The 20,263-nt window shown below is 42.0% G+C and overlaps 1 non-coding gene across 1 annotated transcript; it reads left to right on the forward strand.

Annotated features, from left to right (window-relative positions):
• Positions 1 to 301: 301 nt before the first annotated feature.
• TRNAI-AAU (transfer RNA isoleucine (anticodon AAU)) lies at positions 302 to 375 on the forward strand. Its single transcript has one exon. It is a non-coding gene; the product is annotated as a tRNA-Ile (tRNA).
• The last annotated feature ends 19,888 nt before the right edge of the window (positions 376 to 20,263 follow it).

Raw genomic sequence — 20,263 nt, forward strand, 5'->3', positions numbered from 1 at the left:
CTCTACTGCTGGATGAATTTCAGTAGCTGCTGGTCAATCCTGCCTGTTCCTGATTCACCAGAGGACAGACTGTGGGTCTGCTCTTAGCCTCACTCCTGCTGCAGGCTGGGCCGTGGGATATCTCAGGCAGGAAGGGACCCTGGGCAGTGTTTTGCCCAAACCCTGTGCTCGGAGCAGCATCTGCTGTGAGGGCAGCCTGGAGGTGAGCAGGGCTTGGCCCGGGTGTCTGGAAAACCTCCAAGGATGGAGCCTGCATGACCTCACCCTGATGGGCCGCTGCCGGGGGCCAAACAACATGGCGGGCCGGTTAGCTCAGTTGGTTAGAGCGTGGTGCTAATAACGCCAAGGTCGCGGGTTCGATCCCCGTACGGGCCAATGCTTTTACGGACAAGAAGCGGGAGGGATTTGCAGGGGAAGGGCGGCGGGGGCTGCCAGGGGGAAACTGAAATAAGGAAAAAAGCAATTGCAGGTAGAATAGTGCACTCAACTTTAAATCTTTCCGTGGGACATCACCAAATATGTAGTATCCTTTTGCCTCAGAGCATCTGCTCATCTTGTGATTCTGTTAATTAGCATTAATTAGGCCTGGAGAAAGCTTGCAGGATTGCAGATGGTCCTCACTTTCTCTTCATAATCACAGGTAACTAAAATTTCATATCAGATCTTTAGCTCATTACATTAGCATAACTCTTTGATAGTTCTCTATTGTCAGAGACTGGAACCAGTAATGCTGAAGTGAGTGGATTTTATTTCTTTTTTTTTTTTTCCTTTGGAGCAAGAGACCTGTTGGAGAGCAGCGTAGGGGAAAGGGACCTGGGGGTCCTAGTGGACAGCAGGATGACCATGAGCCAGCAGTGTGCCCTTGTGGCCAAGAAGGCCAATGGCATCCTGGGCTGTATTAGAAGGGGTGTGGTTAGCAGGTCAAGAGAGGTTCTCCTCCCCCTCTACTCTGCCCTGGTGAGGCCACATCTGGAGTATTGTGTCCAGTTCTGGGCCCCTCAGTTCAAGAAGGACAGGGAACTGCTAGAGAGAGTCCAGCGCAGAGCCACGAAGATGATGAAGGGAGTGGAACATCTCCCTTATGAGGGGAGGCTGAGGGAGTTGGGTCTCTTTAGCTTGGAGAAGAGGAGACTGAGGGGTGACCTCATTAATGTTTATAAATATGTAAAGGGCAAGTGTCATGAGGATGGAGCCAGGCTCTTCTCGGTGACATCCCTTGACAGGACAAGGGGCAATGGGTGCAAGCTGGAACACAGGAGGTTCCACTTAAATATGAGGAAAAACTTCTTTACGGTGAGGGTGACCGAACACTGGCACAGGCTGCCCAGAGAGGTTGTGGAGTCTCCTTCTCTGGAGACATTCAAAACCCACCTGGACGCGTTCCTGTGTGATATGGTCTGGGTAATCCTGCTCCGGCAGGGGGTTGGACTAGATGATCTTTCGAGGTCCCTTCCAATCCCTGACATTGTATGATTCTGTGAAGGGGACAAGCAGATCTCCTTTGACAGCCTGATTTTTCAGAGAATGTTCTGAACTCTGTATAAGAGAGATCCAGCCTTGACACACTGCAATCTGAATCTTAATTTTAATTTATGTACTATTCAATAAGAAAGAAAAAAATGCAGGCCAAACTGAGATGTTCTAATAGAGTAATATGTCTGCAGGAGTGGCTGAGATGGATCTCTGGTTCAACTGGCCTGAATGAGGGTGTTTTGTCTTTAAGGAAGTTCTCTTATAAGCTCAAGACAGATATTATTTTTTGTCCTATCTACCTCTGAACCAAAAAGGGATTTCTCCAGAGGAGGGAAACTTTCTGGTGCAAAAGTTTTCCTTCTGGAAACCAGTGGGTTTGTTATTGGAACTGCGTACAGACAGGCCACAGCTGCTTTGGGAAAATGCCCTGAGTTAAGAGCAGTCTATTGATTTTCACAAATTTGCTAATATGCTCCTTCATATTCTCCAGGCCTGTTGCTTAAGGCTTCTTCCAACTGTAGTGTTTGTTTCAAAATAAGTGGTAATAATAAAAAAGAAAAGAAAAGCAGATGACACTCATGCCAAAGTCAGAGTTTTGACATTGCATCTTCACCACAGTGTCACCAAAGTACAACAAGGGCACATGAGAAGTGCCATTCTAAAGTCACAACGTAATTTTTAAATCATCCAGATGAATATTCATGCTATATAGCATCCAAACTGCTGTCATGACTCCATCAGATGTCAAGGGAGAGTAATGTGGTGCTGGTTTGATGACCTTCTGTCTTGCTACTCCACTCAATGATCCTCCTCAATTCCTTTGGGTCCAGTTATAGTGGTCAGGATTTGACTGCATATAATGACATCCATTTTAAATGAGATGAAAGGAGAAACAGCAGGGTGTTTTGTTTCAGAAAAAAAATCTGGGAATAATATTGCTTTGTTTTGTTTCCCACATTAGGAATCAGAATTCTATTGCAGCTATGTTGTATAGCAAAGTCCTTGCTATAAACTAAGGTGCTGGAATGGCTCCTCAACCACTTTTTCAGTTTGGTTTGAATTGCTTATATTCAGGTGGGGTTTTTTGATGCCCAGGATTGTATGGGTATATTTTCCCTAAATTTAATTTCAGCAGATGGTTGTTAGATTGTGAGGGTCAGCCGTTGGCCCAGGGGGGTCATTCCAGAGCCCATTCTTCAACCTCAAAACTAGCTGGAGAATAAAAGAAGAGATTAAACAAACCAACCCATATAGTCAAATAATGCTCTCATGAGGACAGCAGAGGAATTTCCATCCTGAATGGCATCCAGTGGCAGATGCTGGGGCATATTGTGGGATTACTGTTTGGTGTTTCATTTAACCTGTAATCAGATTGCATAATATTGAGGCTGGAACAGGTATTGGTTGCTGTGTGGTGTGAAGCACAGCTCCTCTGCCCACAGTGGACAGTGATGGGGAGCATGAACCTTTCTTATTGCCTTTGACAATGCTGAACACTGACAGCTGAGGAGGAACCTTCTAATCAGTCTAGCCAAACCTCCTCCTTCTGTTACTGTTTTAGATACTAGCTATCGCATTTTAGAGCTACACAGACCAAATAAGCTAATTAGTTTCATATTCTTCACGGAGATGACTGCATTTTTCTTTGCATGAAATACTACCAGGAGGGTTCTTAAGTTCAAAGACTTGAAGCTAGCCAGAAAGTGGGTTCACACTGTATTCATTTGGGTAGATGTGTATTCATTCACTCAGTAATGTTCTGAAGCATTTTCTTTTCTGGCCACATCACAGGTTAATTTTATAGTTTCTTAGATGCTGTAATAATAAGCACAATATAAGTATCTTGCCGTCAGGGTGCTTTCTTCATTCAGTTTTCCATTAGGGGTCTTAATTATGGTGAAAATCTGAGTGGCAAGGATTTATCTGTCATATCAACAGTGTAATGCACAGATACAATCCAGAAACATCATTATTGAAATCAAAGGCAGGATGTGGTGGAGGCTTTTCTTTAGATTAATTTGTGTGCAACTAAGTGTAAGCATTAATGTTGTTATCATAGGTGAAGCTTAACCTTTGCTTAAAACTTGTGAGTGTAGCGTTTACCTTCCATGCACAAGAAAAAATGGCAGCTCCATCAAAAAGCCCGAGTCTGTCCCAAGCCCAAACAAAGATTTTCATTTAAAGTTGTTGTGAGCAGAGATGCAGGTGGGAGGGGGATGAGGAAATGCCATAGAAACAGACCCAGGAACGAGCTGCCAGCCAAGAATGTGGCTGAATGGCTAAAAGGATCTGGGAGCTGTAAGCCAAAGCCCAACAACCAGCAACCCTGTTTGGGTCCTCTAGTGTCCCAGAAACAGGGGTTATTCAGGAAAGGGGACAGCATGAGAGGTATGCCAGCTTCCAGGGTTTTGTTGTTTTGTTTTGTTTTTTTTTTTCAACAGAAATAAGGTCTCTGAATTTTTGTCTTGCAGTTCACATCAGAAACAGGGTAACTGTACTTACTGCTGAAGCTGGAGAAATATTTTCAACAAATTCGTATGTTCTTAGAAAGCAGTCACTAAAATGAAGTATGAACAAATCTGAGTAATGTCTTAAAACCCAAGAAAGTGTGGTGGGCAGGACTTAACGGGAATCAAATCTTTGCTCTTGAGATACTGTAGAAAAGGATTAAGTAACATTGCAAAGTATCTGTAGAGTTACTAAGTTTAAATAGCCAAACAGTCCTTTTTTGATTGTGGAAAAATTCACCAGTAATGCCCATAGTACAACAGGGCTGTGTGGAGGTCACTGAATTCTCATTTAAACCTCTACCATATAGAACCAAGGGGAAGATAAGCGTGAAAAGATCTGGTTACTGATGTGTATTTGTGCTTGTTTTACAAAGAATAAACTTCTCTTACTAGATTAGCAGGAGTAACTATAGCTATACACCAGTTCTGGGTAAGGCCTCTTTCCTTGTGGTGAGGTACAAGTGTTCAGTTTACTCGGTATCTAGTCACAGTTTCACAGGGAAAGTACGCTAGAAATACCATGACTTTTGGTGGTATTCTCTCAATGCTTAAAAGGAAGTATGCTGAAGTGTGGATGTGAATTTTCTTTTTTTTGGAAATGAAGACAAATACAGTTTTAAAGACATATAATATGAATATATTATGCTAGGTCACTTTTGTCCTTAGCTAACAATGTAAGGAGCAACGAAGGGCAAAGGGGGTACTCTGGAGTTTAGCATCCTCAGATTTGTGTGAGGAAAAAAATGTTGTGCTGCCCCCGAGGGGGACAGCAAATGACAGGTCCCTAGTATTTGGTAGGACCAAGGCCGATCGTGCCTTCTCGTGTTCCTGAACAGACAGTACCATTGTTAAACTTTCTCTGAGGCTTATCTGAGTCACAGCTGGCTAATATCCATCACACCTTTGGGAAGCAAATTGTGTGCTTTTCTATTAAGTGGTTAAAACAGAATCACAGAATCAACCAGGTTGGAAGAGACCTCTGGGATCATCGAGTCCAACCATTGCCCTGACACCACCCTGTCAACTAGACCATGGTACTAAGTGCCATGTCCAGTCTTTTCTTAAACACATCCAGAGATGGTGACTCCACCACCTCCCTGGGCAGCCCCTTCCGATGGCTAATGACCCTTGCTGAAAACAAATGCTTCCTAATGTCCAACCTGAACCTCCCCTGGCAAAGCTTGAGGCTGTGTCCTCTTGTCCTGTCGCTAGTTGCCCGGGAGAAGAGGCCGACTCCCACTTCACTGCAAACCTCCCTTCAGGTAGTTGTAGACTGCAATAAGGTCACCTCTGAGCCTCCTCTTCTCCAGGCTAAACAACCCCAGCTCCCTTAGCCGTTCCTCGTAGGCCAGACCCTCCAGACCCTTCCCCAGCTTGGTCGCCCTCCTCTGGACTCGCTCCAACACCTCAACATCTTTCTTGAAGTGCGGGGACCACAACTGGACACAGTATTCGAGGTGCGGCCTCACCAGTGCAGAGTACAGAGGGACGATCACTTCCCTAGACTGGCTGACAAAACACTACATATGGATGCAGAATGAAGCACCCTCTGACTTGGCTTCCTAATGCTTTTAGGGGGAGAAATTCTGTCTTGTTCTAGGATTCAATCTAAACGAGAGAGGGGAAGACAAAGTTGAAAATAAAATCCCATGGTCCTGACATCAACTCCCTGGTGGCAACCAGCAGCTCATACTCCCTCCTTGTACACACTGTCTGTTAAAGCAATCTGGAAAGCACAAAGCAAGGGGACAAAGCAGGACAACACATCTCCTGTGTGTCACTCTGCAAGCTTGACAAACCCACGTGGCAGACTTCACAGAAAGCAACTCTGGCGCTGAGCTAGCAGGTTGTGACTCATGCTGGTGAGGTGTGGGACAACTGTCCAGATGGGTTAATTTTAAGAAATGAGCATCTGACACTGTACACTTGAAACAATGCTTACCAAAATGGCCTTCAGCTGCAGTTTCTGCCACTTGGACTGTACTGCTGAAGAGTGGTTCAGTCTGCAAAGCGCAGCAGAGGTTTCACTGAGGGCCCAAACCTGGGTATAAAAAGGACTTTTTAGTCTCTGTGGCTTTCATCCGCAGCCAGAGAGGATTCAAATATCTGGTCAGTCCAAGGTCACAAAGATGGGTGTTGGTTTTGTGTCTTCCCAGTTGTGCTTGAAAGACAACTTCTCTTCAGCCAGAGTGGATTTTGCTTTTCTTTGTGTTGGCTTTGTGGAGAATTCCCCTGAAAGTCAAGGAACGGGACAGGTTGAATGGAATAGTTGAAGAAAATATGGTTCAAGGAGCAATTTATTTGATGCATAGAGGAAAGGCACAGATAATTGTTACATGCCCAATGAAGTTTCACTAGCTTGTTAATATATGCTATCATCACTTTCAGTAAGAACAGCTTTTTGATGGTGAACTCTTTGCTTTTGAATTATTAAAACCGTTTTTTAAGGAGAAAAATCTTTCTGCATCCCACTTAAGCATGACTCTTGTGTTTTTACCCTTATACATACAAATTGAAAAACTGAATAAAAGCAAACCAAATATAATTCTGTGTTTTGCCACAAAGTATTTGATTTCAGCGAAACCAAGGCAATGTGGGGTCAGCATCTGACTAAGAATTAAAGGACAGATGAATATACATGTTCTCAATTCTGCTTTTGAGTCCATGCCTAGGCCTTCAATTCTTCATGTCTGTCTTTCCCCATCTGTACAAAAAGGGAAAATGCTTATTCTAATTAGGAAGCACTATTGAAAATCCAGAGAGAAGTGCTACAAAATCTATCTCCCCACAAGAAGGGGTGGTTACCTTACGGTATCCTAGCTGTAGAACAACCACCTGCTGGGCTCATCTACACACCTTCTAGTGGTGGATGAACACCAGCAAAGAAAGTAGTTGGTCTGGTGGTGAGTTAAAAAAACGTATTAGACATTAGAATCTGTTTAAAGTATGAATTTACTGCTAGGCAGAAAGCACACTGAGACTCCCCTGTGGTGATAGAAATTTTTAAAGTGGTCATTTCTGCCTAATATTGGTTTTAATGAGGAAATCGTATTTTCTCCTTTCATATGTATGTACTGCTTCTCTTCTCCAGCTTTGTTCTCTAAGAGATATATTTGCAATAACTCTGCCAGCAATGTAAAGGGTAAGTTTTCTTTTAATCAGCTGAGGGTCTAAGCAACTGATGTGGAGGCAGCAGATAGAAAACACATTCTTATGTTATATTTTGGTGGACACACTGATCAAAATCTTCCTTCAAGAGCACTTATGAAAATATTTGCTTTTTAAGGAATGAATCTGAGGTACTGGAACATTTTCTGTGCAACAAAAGCATTTTGTGGGCAACAAGGGTAAGAAAGAGGTTCCACTGCCTGCATACACTTTCTCATCTTACTTTGTCTCCTTTTAGATAGCTGTTCTGGGAAGAGGCTGCTGAAGGCAAGCTGACTAGTTTGATGTTTAATCTTTTAATGAGGAAAGAGTGACTCTGAAGACATGAATAACTTCAGAACCCCAACAGGTCATTTTCTTCAGCCCTTGGATTATGTTCCTAGCTCACATGATGCCTTTTTTCCTTTCTGCCACCCTGCTAATAACACCTGGTCCTAAAAAGCAAAGTTATATGGTTGTGTAAATCACCAATGCAAACGATCTCCTGGTACTACTTGTGGTATCTGGCAATCTTGCTAATGCTAGATGCTGCACAGAATCGTTTTTGCTCTTTGACAGAGGTTGTGGCTCTACAAGAAAAAGTGGGACTTCAGTTTTGTCAGAATTTCAGTGAGACTTACAAAAGTACAAGGATGAGCTTTGTGGAGTGAGAACATGCCTCTCTTCTTCTAGGCCAATTTTGTTTTCTGATTACAGTTGTATTTTTATTTCCTCCACCACAACCAAAGGCAAAACTGTAGGTTTGGGCCATTGCCTGCCAGTTGGTAAGAAATTTGAGGCAAATGTTATTATTATAATGATTAGTAAGGGAGGGAAGGTAAACAGAAGGGTGCCAGGAGTCCAGAATAGAATCAGTAGGTTTTATGGTTCTTCCATCACAGCATATAAAATGCTGGCTGTACCCCAGCACTCATCTAAGTGGAAAGCACGATAGAAAAATATTTTATTTCTCCCTACCTACTGAATGGGGAGAGGGGGGTGGTGGTGGTGGTGTCTTAAATGTATTGTTCAGAGCAGTTCTGCCTGGCCAGGGAGATTAGCCAGAAGCCTCAGGGTCTTTTCATTCTGCCTTGTGATGTTGTGTAATGGTCTCCTGCACTTGAGCTGTACCAAAAGAGCCATAAAACTACCAGGAGATCAGAAATGTGTAAACCGAAGCAAGCTCCAAGAAAGCTGGGGGAGAAGGGGGAAGGTGTAAAATTCTGCTAAGACACAACTGCTCAGACTCCCAGAAACTTCTAATGTCATTAAGTTTCTACAAGAGAGATGCCAGTCTCTTTACCTAGTTGCGTTGGTTTCTGACTCTTCTGGAGAGACAGTCCATTCCAAGGCTTCAAGTTTGAAATTCCCCTTGAAGCCAAAAATGCCAACAAGGAAAATCTTGACACTTGAAAAATCAAAATAAATGTGTTTCATTCAGTGGAAATGCACTCCTTTTGACAGTGGGGAATTGCTCTGATTTCCCCTGTTAACTTTGGATATTTGGGATTTTTCCTGTCCTGAGTCAAAGCAAAAGGCTGATCTTAAAGGGAATCACACATAAACCCCAAATTGGGTCAGGCCAGTCTGTTTTGATTTGGACTATTTTAATATATAAACTGAAATATCTAATGAAAAATCACGTCCATATTTCTAAACTGTTGAGATGCTTGGGTATATTTCCCAAATATAAGAAGGAAATGTTATTTACACTAAGGATATTTCAATGAACATGCTTTTTTCAAACCATATTTTTTTGATTTAGAAATTCCTGGTTGGCTCTATTCTTCAGCAGCATGTAATGTTTGAATGAAAGGCCATCTCTGACCTTTTAGATTAGTGATATTTACAAAATTGTTAGATGTTTAAATACTACAAGATTTTTGGGTCTCATCTAGGTGTTGATGGAAACAGCCCTACTGTGCAGCAAGATATGTTTTTCATCAGCTCTAGAATGACTTTAATTCTTCCTCAGAAGTATTGACTTCCAGTCTAATAACTTTAGAATGGTCTTTAACTGCACTTGAGTTTTCTGCACATTTTGCAGTTGCTTTGCCTCATCCTATTTCTCACACCTCTTGCATTGTCTTAAGCAATTATTTTCTCTTGTTTTCATGGTTTTGAAATACATAATCTCCTGTAGCTTGCACTAATGTTCTTTTTCAGTCTGAAACACAGAAATCTTCAACCCCAAAATGGTACTTGTCCTCTCTGTTTACAGGTGCTTTAATATGCATATAGTGCTGCTTCCAGCATGTGTGCTGTCACTGATACACTTACTGACATACATCTTGAATTGCTGAACCCTACCTGAGTGTAGTCAGGTGTACATATTTGACAGCTGAAATCATGCTCTGATCAACATTGATCTCTCCAGCCTATTAGTCAACTCTGCTAGACTTTAGTTCTAATTTGTAAATCCTTTCCTGACATTGAGATCTAGGTCAGTGGTGTCAAACTTCATTTGGTGACTTAAGTAGGCACTGATGGCCATGAGCTACAGTACTGCTGAAAAATAGACTTAGCATCCCACACTAAAAGAAGTTCAACATATCTGTCATACTGGGAAAGAATTACTGCTGTTTTCCTTTATAATTACACTACATAATTAGATATGACATTAAACCTGTCTTGATATCTAAATATTAAATTTTAATCACTAGGAGGCTTAATTCTTAATAATGGTACATTTCTGGGCTCCTAGTGCAAGCAGAAACAGCCTCCTGAAACTTCAAAGGACAAAATTATTTACTTCCAGATTCCCAGGCACATGAAGGTCTACACTGCAGTGCTGTACAGGCACTCCTTGCTTTACAAAGCCTTTACCATGATTGTTGAGGTGTTGGAGTGAGTGCAGAGGAGGGCGACCAAGCTGGTGAAGGGTCTGGAGGGTCTGACCTACGAGGAACGGCTGAGGGATCTGGGGGTGTTTAGCCTGGAGAAGAGGAGGCTCAGAGGTGACCTTAGTGCAGTCTACAACTACCTGAAGGGAGGTTGGAGTGAAGTGGGAGTCGGCCTCTTCTCCTGGGCAACTAGTGATAGGACAAGAGGACACAGCCTCAAGCTTTGCCAGGGGAGGTTCAGGTTGGACATTAGGAAGCATTTCTTCTCAGCAAGGGTCATTAGACATTGGAAGGGGCTGCCCAGGGAGGTGGTGGAGTCACCATCTCTGGAGGTGTTTAAGACTGGACATGGCACTTAGTGCCATGATCTAGTTGACATGGTGGTGTCAGGGCAATGGTTGGACTTGATGATCCCAGAGGTCTCTCCCAACCTGGTTGATTCTGTGATTCTGTAATTAGAAGTACATGTGAATTAGAGAAGCCTCTAATTCCAGTTAGAGGTTGGACTATGTGAGTGAGCAGTAGTGTTTTATATTCTCCTTGTTTTTCCTCTTGATACTTGGGCCTGGAATATCTGTGGTACATTGTGCCAATTTTTCTTCTCTCTGAAACATGTGAATCTTCAGCCCAAGATTGTCCTCTCTGTTTACAGTTGCTGTACTACATGTACAGTGCTTCTTCCAACACATGTAATGCCACTATGATATACTAAGTTGCATATTAAGAGTCCAGCACCTGTTCTGGGACTACCTTTGATTCATTGCCCCTTCAAAAAAGCAGCTATGTGTGTATGTATGTTTACTTATGTTTTTGTACTGTGGTATTTTCACTTTTCTCTTTTTTTTTTTTGCTTCTGAATCTAAATCAGCCTGGGCTCCTAAGATTTCACATCTCTTTATGAATTCTTACCTGAGCACCTTGCTCTCCTGTTGCCTGGCCCTATCAATTCACTCCTTAAACCCAGGCTTCCCTCAAGTGTACACCTATAATCCTTTACTGTGGGAGATATTTTGGTGTGCAAAAATTAATACTTATTTGAATGCCAAAATGTTGACTTTGAATTCTTTGTATTAAACATTTAAACTCTGACATTAATTTTGTCCAACTAATGCAGGCTTGGTAGCTGTTGCTTGTGTGTAGATCAATTGTTTTGTTTTCTATCTTTTCTTTCATGTTGAAATGTGTTGCAACTTTCTGTTTCATTGAAGTGTATCCCATGTCTAAGTCAGGTCAAACCTGAGGGACTTTGAAGTGGAAGGTCTTGTATCATCAGTCTCCCAGGGCAGCTGCAGTATGTTCTGCCTGTGGCTGGTTGGCACTGACATCAGTTCTGAAAGCCTTTATGCCAGAAATAGCAGAAGAGAGAATTATTTTCTATTTATAATATCTGAAGAGGGGGGAAAAACATTTACATCTGTGAGGTTTTTAGAAATTCCTCATTCGTTGTAGGTGTAGTTCAAATGATAATGTTGCCTATATATTCTAACAAAAGAAAACTTTCTTCCAGACTGGATGTTTTTTCCCTAAAGCAAGAGAGTAACTGTTACAGAAAAGCGAATATATAACATTCATCTTTCTTACACGTGTAATTATTCAAGGAACAGAATATTAATGGGACATCAGAAGGTCCCTGTTTAGGAGGGCAGGGAAGGGGGGAACAAATTCTGAAGTTCTGTTTTTCCGCTCCAAATGTCAGTGCAACTCCACATTACGATTCAGCACACACAATTCACACCTAAAAGCCTGTGTTCTGAGGTTCTGAAGTTTTCATCAAATGCCCAGACAGAGCATCGTAACCCTCTGCAAACTCACACTTGATAGGCTGGCAGTGGTCCAAATTCTGGCAGAAGCACTTGCACAAACACAAAATGTTAGCTTTTTCTTCTCTTTATTTCATGCCAGACACAATTCAGCAGCATTCCAGATGACGTGCCTTCTGTTAAATAAGGGGGAAGGAGTGATGAATGCCTTCTGAAGGGAAATTGTGATGCAGTGGTATCAGTTCAGCATAGTCTTCCTCTCTGGTTAGAACTAGCTGGGGCTAGAACTACTTAGCTGCCTGATTTGGATGATCAAAGATGATCATGTCCACCCTCTTTGCTCACAGCCACAAGGCCTTTTAAGATAAATCAAAAGTGACTCCAGTGATCTGAGAAGGTAAAGGGGGGAAATTAAGTTAATGATGGGAAAAGGGCAGAGCAAAGGAGAAAAAAACCCAACCAAACAAACAAAAAAACCCCAAAACACTATCACCACAGCTGAATATGTACCATCTCTTCATGCTGCATCAGCTCACACTGAAGGATTACTTTCTGTTAAAATTGGTTAGTAGCATGGGCTTTTATTTGCTTTTTGTCACCTAGTTGCCCTCTGTAAGCTGAAAATGAGCTGTGAGGCTGACATGCAGGTGTAGAGATGTCTGCTGGCTTTCTGTGCAGGCAAGGGGTACGTAAGTATTGGGAGATAAGACAACCAGCTCTTCTTCAATTTCTGCTAGAAGCAGCTAAGGCAAGACTGATTTATCTCCAGGAAAGATGTCAATGGATGTCCAAAGTATTGAAGTCCCATCTCTGAAAGCATAGAAATAAAGTGTTTGCTTCTGAGTAATACCTATTAGTGCTTTTTTTCCTTCTTCCCCTTCTGTTCTTTGACCAGTAGGAGTGAGAGGGGCTGAAAAGCCATAGTGTCCTGGGAACTGTTGACTCTTCTCTGAAAATGACTGACAGTAAACACCACTTACAGTGACCTTGCATTCACCAAGGGATGCATGAAGTTTCACTACAGGCAAAAAGAAAAGTTACAGAAATACATTTTCATCTACCTATTTTTCTCATTTCCTATAGACAGGTACTGGAGCTCTCTGAAAAAAAGGGGATTGTAATACCCATGTAGAAGAACTAAGATCAAAGGGTCAGTTGCACCCAATCAAAATTATTGGCTCAGAAAATACCATATAAATCAAACCTTACTTCATTTTGCTGTAGCCAAGGTCACTGCTGGTCTGGCTGAGTTAAAAGACCTTGATATTAGACCATGAATGCCAATGAAGGTGTAATACTGTACATGAATTTTGTGTGTGTGTATATGTTTAAAGCTTGGACCCCTCCATGGACAGTGTCCTTCTTGCTGTCGCCAGCCCAGCCTTTGCCCCTGCTGCTCAAGCAAGTGCTCCTGTCAAGCACAGGCACTTGGGCTGTTGTTGCCCTGGAGATAAAAGGTGCTAATTGGGTGTTACAGACAAACCAGAGCTCTGAGGTGACTGGGGAGTGTATAAGAGACATCTATAGAGAGGCACAGAAATGGTGAATGACGTGTGGTTGTTCAGTGTCTCTCAACTGGGGCAACAAATGCAACTCACTGGTGACAGATCAAACTAAATATGAGGCACATCCTCACAGAGCACACACTTAAAGTGCTCCAGAAGGTGATGCAGTTTACATGGTCACAAAAGCAATTGAATCAGTTCAAGAAGGAAAGTCTGTTCATGGATTTTACATTAAAAGCCCTGGGCAGCCCAGGACATCCCTGGGCTGAAGGTTGCTGGACCAGAGGGGAAGGGTAGTACTGCAGAAGCATCCCTACTTGCTAGGTCAGTTCCCAAGCTCTGCTGTTTCTACAGGTGGGCAGAAGACACTGGGCTGGATGGGCCTTTGGGCCAGTGCTCTTCTCCCAAAACCCAGTACCAGCCTGAGAGCAGATACAGAAGGTGGGGCATCTGGGCTGTGTTTTGCTTTAGTGGAGAGGAAGCAGCAGAGACAACTGAGTTCTGTGGTCAAAGCCTGTGCTGTTATCTGCTAATTGATTTTTTTTTTCCCAGTGACTTAAGCAATAGATCTGTGCTATCCTTTTTATTTTTCTTTTGTATAATAGATTTCTTTCTACCTTCTTTAGGTGGTGATAATCTGGTTTAAGGAAAACCTTCATTTTTTTTTTTTTGCAAGTGTTTTGACTGTCCTACATATATGTAAATACACATATATGTATATATTTACATCAACTTCAAAAATCAATCGTTTTTTAACCACTCTGCTATCAGGTACATCACCTTGTGAGAACTTGTTTTCCTTAAAGTGCAGAATTTGCATATGCTGAAGGGTGGCAAGTTAAAACTTTGACAACTTGATCTTTATTTTTTCTCAGATAAGTTATTTTGAAAATTCTGGGAATAGCACAATATGAACTATTCAGGCTTTGCATGAGCTACTCTTGTTTGCAAAGGCAAGGCAAACATCGTAAGTGTAGCTACACTCTGAAAGCAGGTTAATGATGTTTGCAGAGGAAGCAGAGATGAAGAACGCTGAAGCTAATGTAAGAATCAACCTGATAGATGGTCTAGGATAAGCTTTCTGCATTTCTATGGTTTCACAGTGAATCTGGTTGTCCACATGCTAACTTCAGGGCATAGGAATGTAGGACTGGAAAAGACCTGGATAATTAAGTCCATTTTTTTATTGCAGGCAACAGCATCAAATAATCATATCATAAATGCATTAAAACCACATTTCCTCTGACTTCACACTATCCAGTAAAACTGATTTGTGCTCTCTTGAGAAGCTGAGCTGCATTTGCTGCCTGCCAGTTGCATGCACTTCAGAGAGACAGTGTTTGTAGCAAGTGATCAAGATGATCTTCATCATTATTAAAGAATAGAATCCTAGCTCACTAGAGGAAAAAAACCCCAAAACACAACAGACAAGGAAAACAGGTGAGGCCTGTTAATAAGTTGACAGTAAATATTGAGATCAACATTTCACACATCCTCAGATTAAGAGCAGAGGCTGCTTTTTAAGGACAATTGAGTAAGGAAGGAGGACTTCACTTGTCTAGTCTTTGGATCACATGCTGCAACCCATATTCAAGTGGTAGATGTGGATTTTAGTGCCTGGCTTTTCATATTCATATTTGAAGGCTCTATCTTCTTTGTTCCCAAGCTCATTGTATTAAAAGCTAACAATAGGAACTTAACAAATTAATTTTTTGTTTGCACTAGACCTTGAGTGGAAAAGGTTAAAAGGCCTGTGGGGTGGAAAAAATGTATTTTGTAGTTGCGTGATTTACAATAGTAGCCTGTCTCATCTGTATCATCACTATATGATAAAAGAGAAAAATATGAGAAGCAACAAGAACAGATCATCATAACAACGGCAATGATGTTCTTTATCATTTTGGACTTGTCGGTCTTGGAATGATTATATACTTGTCCAATATATATATAGTAGGTGGTGTGTTTCCAGAACGAGTTAATGAATTGGATGCTTTGAGATGCAAGCAGACATTTTTAAAGATAGTCCATAAAAGTTTTTTTGAGTTTTGATAAATGATCCAAAAGCTATCAGATTTTTCTTATTCCACCTTTCTTTTTCTCCTGATGTCAGTAATCTTTTTGACCTAACCTTTAGTACATCTCTGTAGCATTTCCTCCTGTAATCGGATTATGCTGCTTTTCTCATTTACTGGCTAGTTTGGGGATATGAAGAGATTAACAGTCAAGCCATTCCCTCCCTATTTGTCCTTTCTACTGCCTCCCTTCATACTGCTAAGAGGAGTGCTAATATTCGAAATGGATGAGACGTTGTTTTCAAATTGATAATTCAGCTGCCCATGTTACTAGTTGAACATGAATCTCTCTGATAATGTTGTTTGTTCTTTTAGTAACAAATCTTCATCAATACTGGATGCTCTGTCAGAGCCAGGGGTTATGGCTGTGTGCCTGTTTCCCTGTACTGTAACCATATTCTGTAGATAGCCCAGACCTGTGCCCTCAAACAGCCTGCACTCTCACAAGAATGATCTCGCCAGAGCAGACAAAGTCCATTTAGCTTAGCATCCCGTCTGATAATGGTCAGTAATGTCTAGCAGAGGGGATGGGAACAGGTCTGGCATTAGCAGTATTTTTCCAGAAAGCTCTCCCAGACAGAGCAATTTGTGACATGAGGGGCATCCTGAACCAAAAGTGGTGGTTTGTATTAGTAGCCCTCAGCAGACTTTTCTTCCATAACTGTGTGCAGTCTCTGCCTATGTAAAAGTATCGACATTGTTCTGTGGCAAGGAGCTCTGTAGCTTAACTTCATGTTACTTCAAGAAACACCTTGGGCCCGATGCTCCTACCTCAGAGTTTCTCTTGATGTTGTACCCCTACCTGTTCCATAGTTCTTTATTTGGAAGCCAGCAATCAATTTGGCTTTATACTCAGTATCTACAGTTGTGTATGTTTACTGTTCCTGCCCTTAGTTACCTCTTTTCCAACTCTGCCTTCACTTCAAGCTTTTCTGGGTAAACTCTGAGATCATCAACCTTAACGATTCCCATTCCCCTTTTCCAAAGGGGAAGAAAAATTCAACTTATCCTGTTAGTTAAATACTGCCAGGTTGTTGCAGGCATTACCCCTGCTCTAACGCTTGGGTGGTGTCACTCTTCCACGCTGCTGCAGCAGCAGGACGTGCAGCCACTGCTCCCCCAGCAGCAGGGCTGGTGCTTGCAGGACTGACTGGAATTTTCACTTCTTTTGGACCTGATTTGTTTTTTCACTCAGAGGAGATTAGCGTTCAGCATCCCCTTTAGAGTGAAGAGAGGGCACAACAGATAGGAAAATCAGGCCATTATTATCCGGTTACTGGAGCCTCCAAACCTCAGTTTTGGCAATGTTTCCCTACCCTCTGTTTCTGTGAAATACATCTCCTGGAGTTGCTTCTTCGTGGCTTGTTAGAAGTGTTTTCCTGAAGTGCAGGGAATCAAGATACTTTTTTTTGCTTGTGCAATAGTTGCTGCTACTTTCTAATGCTGAACTGAGCATTGGGAGGATTTAGGTATAGAAACAGGACATTAAGAACTAGGTCACGGTTTTCCAAGAAAGAAGACTCTTCCTGTGGGCTGATCAGTGCTGATAATTGTACAAATATGCTCCCGTGAGACAGAAGCAGGTTAAGGTTATATTTCTTCACTAAGCTGGTTTGATGCAAAAAGGACTCCGAAGAAAAAAGCTTTCACCAGATTGCCCTTATTGGTATTCTGTTAAAACAATAAAAGGTGCAGAGCTGTTTAACTCCTTTCTACTCTCTCATGTTTCCCAGGGAACATGGGTAGATATAGAGACCTGCACTTGAAAAGGGAAGGTAATTGGCTGGCCTCCTTCAGCAGAAGGTGTATAAGAACACCCTTCAGTGATCTGTGTTTGCCCTGCGTGCAACTGCCATTTCAGCTCTGCCCTTGAAATGCAGATTAAGCAATGCTGCCAACTTGTATTCTTCTGTCAAACATTTCACTGGCTTGGGAATCTGTACACAGCTTACAGTGTACATCCTCCACCAGGGTTACTGCAGCTTGGTGCTTGGTTGGGGCATTTTTTTTTCCTCTTGAGCAGAGGATGGAGTTCAGATACTTGTTTGTCTGCTCCTGAGATAACGTGATTCCTTGTATTCACAGTTTTGAATATTCCAAATTTGTGTTGTCGCTGCTGAGGAATTCACTGACTGTGAAATAAAGTTGCTCCTGCATTGGAAGTGTAAGGGAGGGTATCACTGCACACAGCACCTTTCTGTTTCTTTCCTTTTAGGCAGCCAGCCTCAGCTTGCTCATCCTGGCCCCCTTCCATGTACTTTGCTCTTTTCTTTCCAAACAGCATTTTGACAACAAAGCTGCAGGCATGTCTGCTTACTTGTTGTCTCAAAACCAATGCATCAGCTGTTGAGAGAAATTCACTGACTTAATATTAACATGCTCGCGCCCTTCCTTAAAGTTAAGCATTTGTCACTCTTCAGGGCAAGCTGAACCAGTGGCTCCTACAGAGACATGACAACATGTGAAAGCATGATTTCGTATGTGTAATTTAAGAAATTCCTAAGGAATGGGCAAGTTCTTGGGTATGTCAAGAGACATAGCCTCAAGCTTTGCCAGGGGAGGTTCAGGTTGGACATTAGGAAGAATTTCTTCTCAGCAAGGGTCATTAGCCATTGGAAGGGGCTGCCCAGGGAGGTGGTGGAGTCACCATCTCTGGATGTGTTTAAGAAAAGACTGGACATGGCACTTAGTGCCCTGGTCTAGTTGACAGGGTGGTGTCAGGGCAACGGTTGGACTCGATGATCCCAGAGGTCTCTTCCAACCTGGTTGACTCTGTGATTCTGTGTGATTCTTCACCACCAAAGGTACTCATGGGCAGTTGCTTTGAACTTTCCCTACTTTGTCCTTTTCTTTATCTGCAGTGCATTTTTAAATGGGCCCGTAGATCCTTCACAGACTCCAAAGCTGTGGCATTTACTTTCTCATGAGGAGCTCTGGCTTGACTTCTGATTCTGAAGTGGAAGTACACCTGTAGGAGCATTTGCCTCTTGGAGGTAGAAGGGCCACCGTGTTTGGTGTGACGTTACCTGTGCCTGCACGTTTCCTGGTATATATTTGGTGGAGTATAGTTGGTGTTGGGTGGCAGAAATGATGTATGAGGCCTGAGGCTTAGTGAATGTTACAGCGTTATCCATCATTGGAGAATCCTCCTGTAAATTGCTGCGTTCACTAGTTTCAAGGCTTTTGTTAGTATAAAAATGCTGGCGAGAAAGACCATACTGATCTTTTGGTCACATATCCCATGCAGTGGTTCCCTCAGGATGGAGAATGCCATTTAACAAAACCTGGGAACAAATGCTGAGTTGTGGTTGTAGGTAAAATTCATTTGTAGCTTTCATGGATGGAGTTTTCTTTTGGCTGGCAGTAAAATGCTTGTCAATGTTGTTTTCTGGGAGGAGCCACTTATTTTGGACCTGTTTTTTCTTTACCTTCTTTTAGAAATGTTGATTAGGATATCATGATTTTGAGGAGATGTATTTCCCATGTGCCTGATTCTGTATAGCTTAAGGATGGACTGCTTTTTAGAGGAGAGGCATGGCACTTTCTGAAAACTGAGGGGTTTTTTAAACTACACTTTTTTTTTAAAAAAAAAAAAAAGATCTAGAAAGTCAATTAAAAATAAGGCGCTCAAAAGTAGAGAAATCGGTGACCTACTGAAAACATATTCTATGATATATTAGAAATCTTCTGATATGAGAAAGAAGTAGTGAGAAGCAAAACAAAATATCTTTTTTGAAGTTTTTTGGGGGTTTGTGTTTTTGTTTTTTTTTTTTTTATCCTTGCTGCTCTCTTCTAAAGAAATATCCTTGTATGTGCCATACTTATGCACTATTGGCACCTTGTTGATCTTTAAGAAAAAGCTTGGGAAACATCTGCTGCGTTTGCTCAGCCAGTAAAAAACACTCATTTAAGAAACGGAAAGCAAAATCAAAATTAAATAAAAGGAAAACAGGAAACTGATTTGTGATGATTGTGGGTGTTCTTCCTTTTATCTTTTTCTTCGTCTTCCATTTGGTTAATGCTTGTTTTGAAAAAATGTGTTTTTTTTTTTTCTTGCTGAATGGTTTGCATTATACATGTGAGCTATCCCTGTGAATCTTGATGCTGAACTCCATCCCCTCTAACTACTGGTATCTAACCAAAACTGCATAAAATTTCTGCCCTTGAGTTGACTGCATGAGGAGAGTCAGGTGAGTAGGCCAAGGTAATTTCACCTGGAAGTGAGACTGTAGCTGTGTCTACTGTGAAAAGCAGGACATGGGTGCAGGGAGAGAGCTAACAGTGTAATTTTGCAGGATTTACTTCAGAGTGTGTTATGTCTCTAAGGATCAAATTGTCAAGGGATGTGGAAGAAATGAGAGTCCTTGGTGCGCCGATACCCTCACTGTAGTGAAGTGAGTGCTGGTCAGGGCTTTGGCTCTCCTGATGACACAGGGTTTCTCTAGGACTCAGCCCTGTGCAGCGGGATTCTTGTGACAGTGACACCTCCCCTTCATGGCCCTTGGTCTGTTGACCTTGACATCCGCAGGGGTATGCAGTTACTTACATCAGTAATAAACTCTAGGTAAGATGACTGGGGTGCAGACCCAGAACAAAGCCTGGAGCTAGAAACAAATGTGGCTGCTCAGCACTGTAGCTATTTTAAAAGAATTATTATTATTTGTAATTTGAATAGTTGGTCAATCTTGTTCTTCCAAAACTCAAGTCTTGCGTAGCCTTTCAGCTCTTAGGGGACTTAATTTTCACTCAGTTTGGATGCAGTCCTCTTCCATGGGTTGGATTTATTGCAGGATGGTCTTGAGGTTACATTCATTCAAAGCTGCCTTCTGAATTTTTTCAAAGCATTTACTGAGTGGAAAGAAAAATTCTACTACCTGTATTTAATAGCTTAATAAGCAAGGCCTTTGCTTCCTTGTTGACAAATACAGATATATATATTTATATCTGTATACA

This window comes from Nyctibius grandis, chromosome 23 (assembly GCF_013368605.1).
Source record: "Nyctibius grandis isolate bNycGra1 chromosome 23, bNycGra1.pri, whole genome shotgun sequence".
NCBI classification, from domain to species: Eukaryota; Metazoa; Chordata; class Aves; order Nyctibiiformes; family Nyctibiidae; genus Nyctibius; species Nyctibius grandis.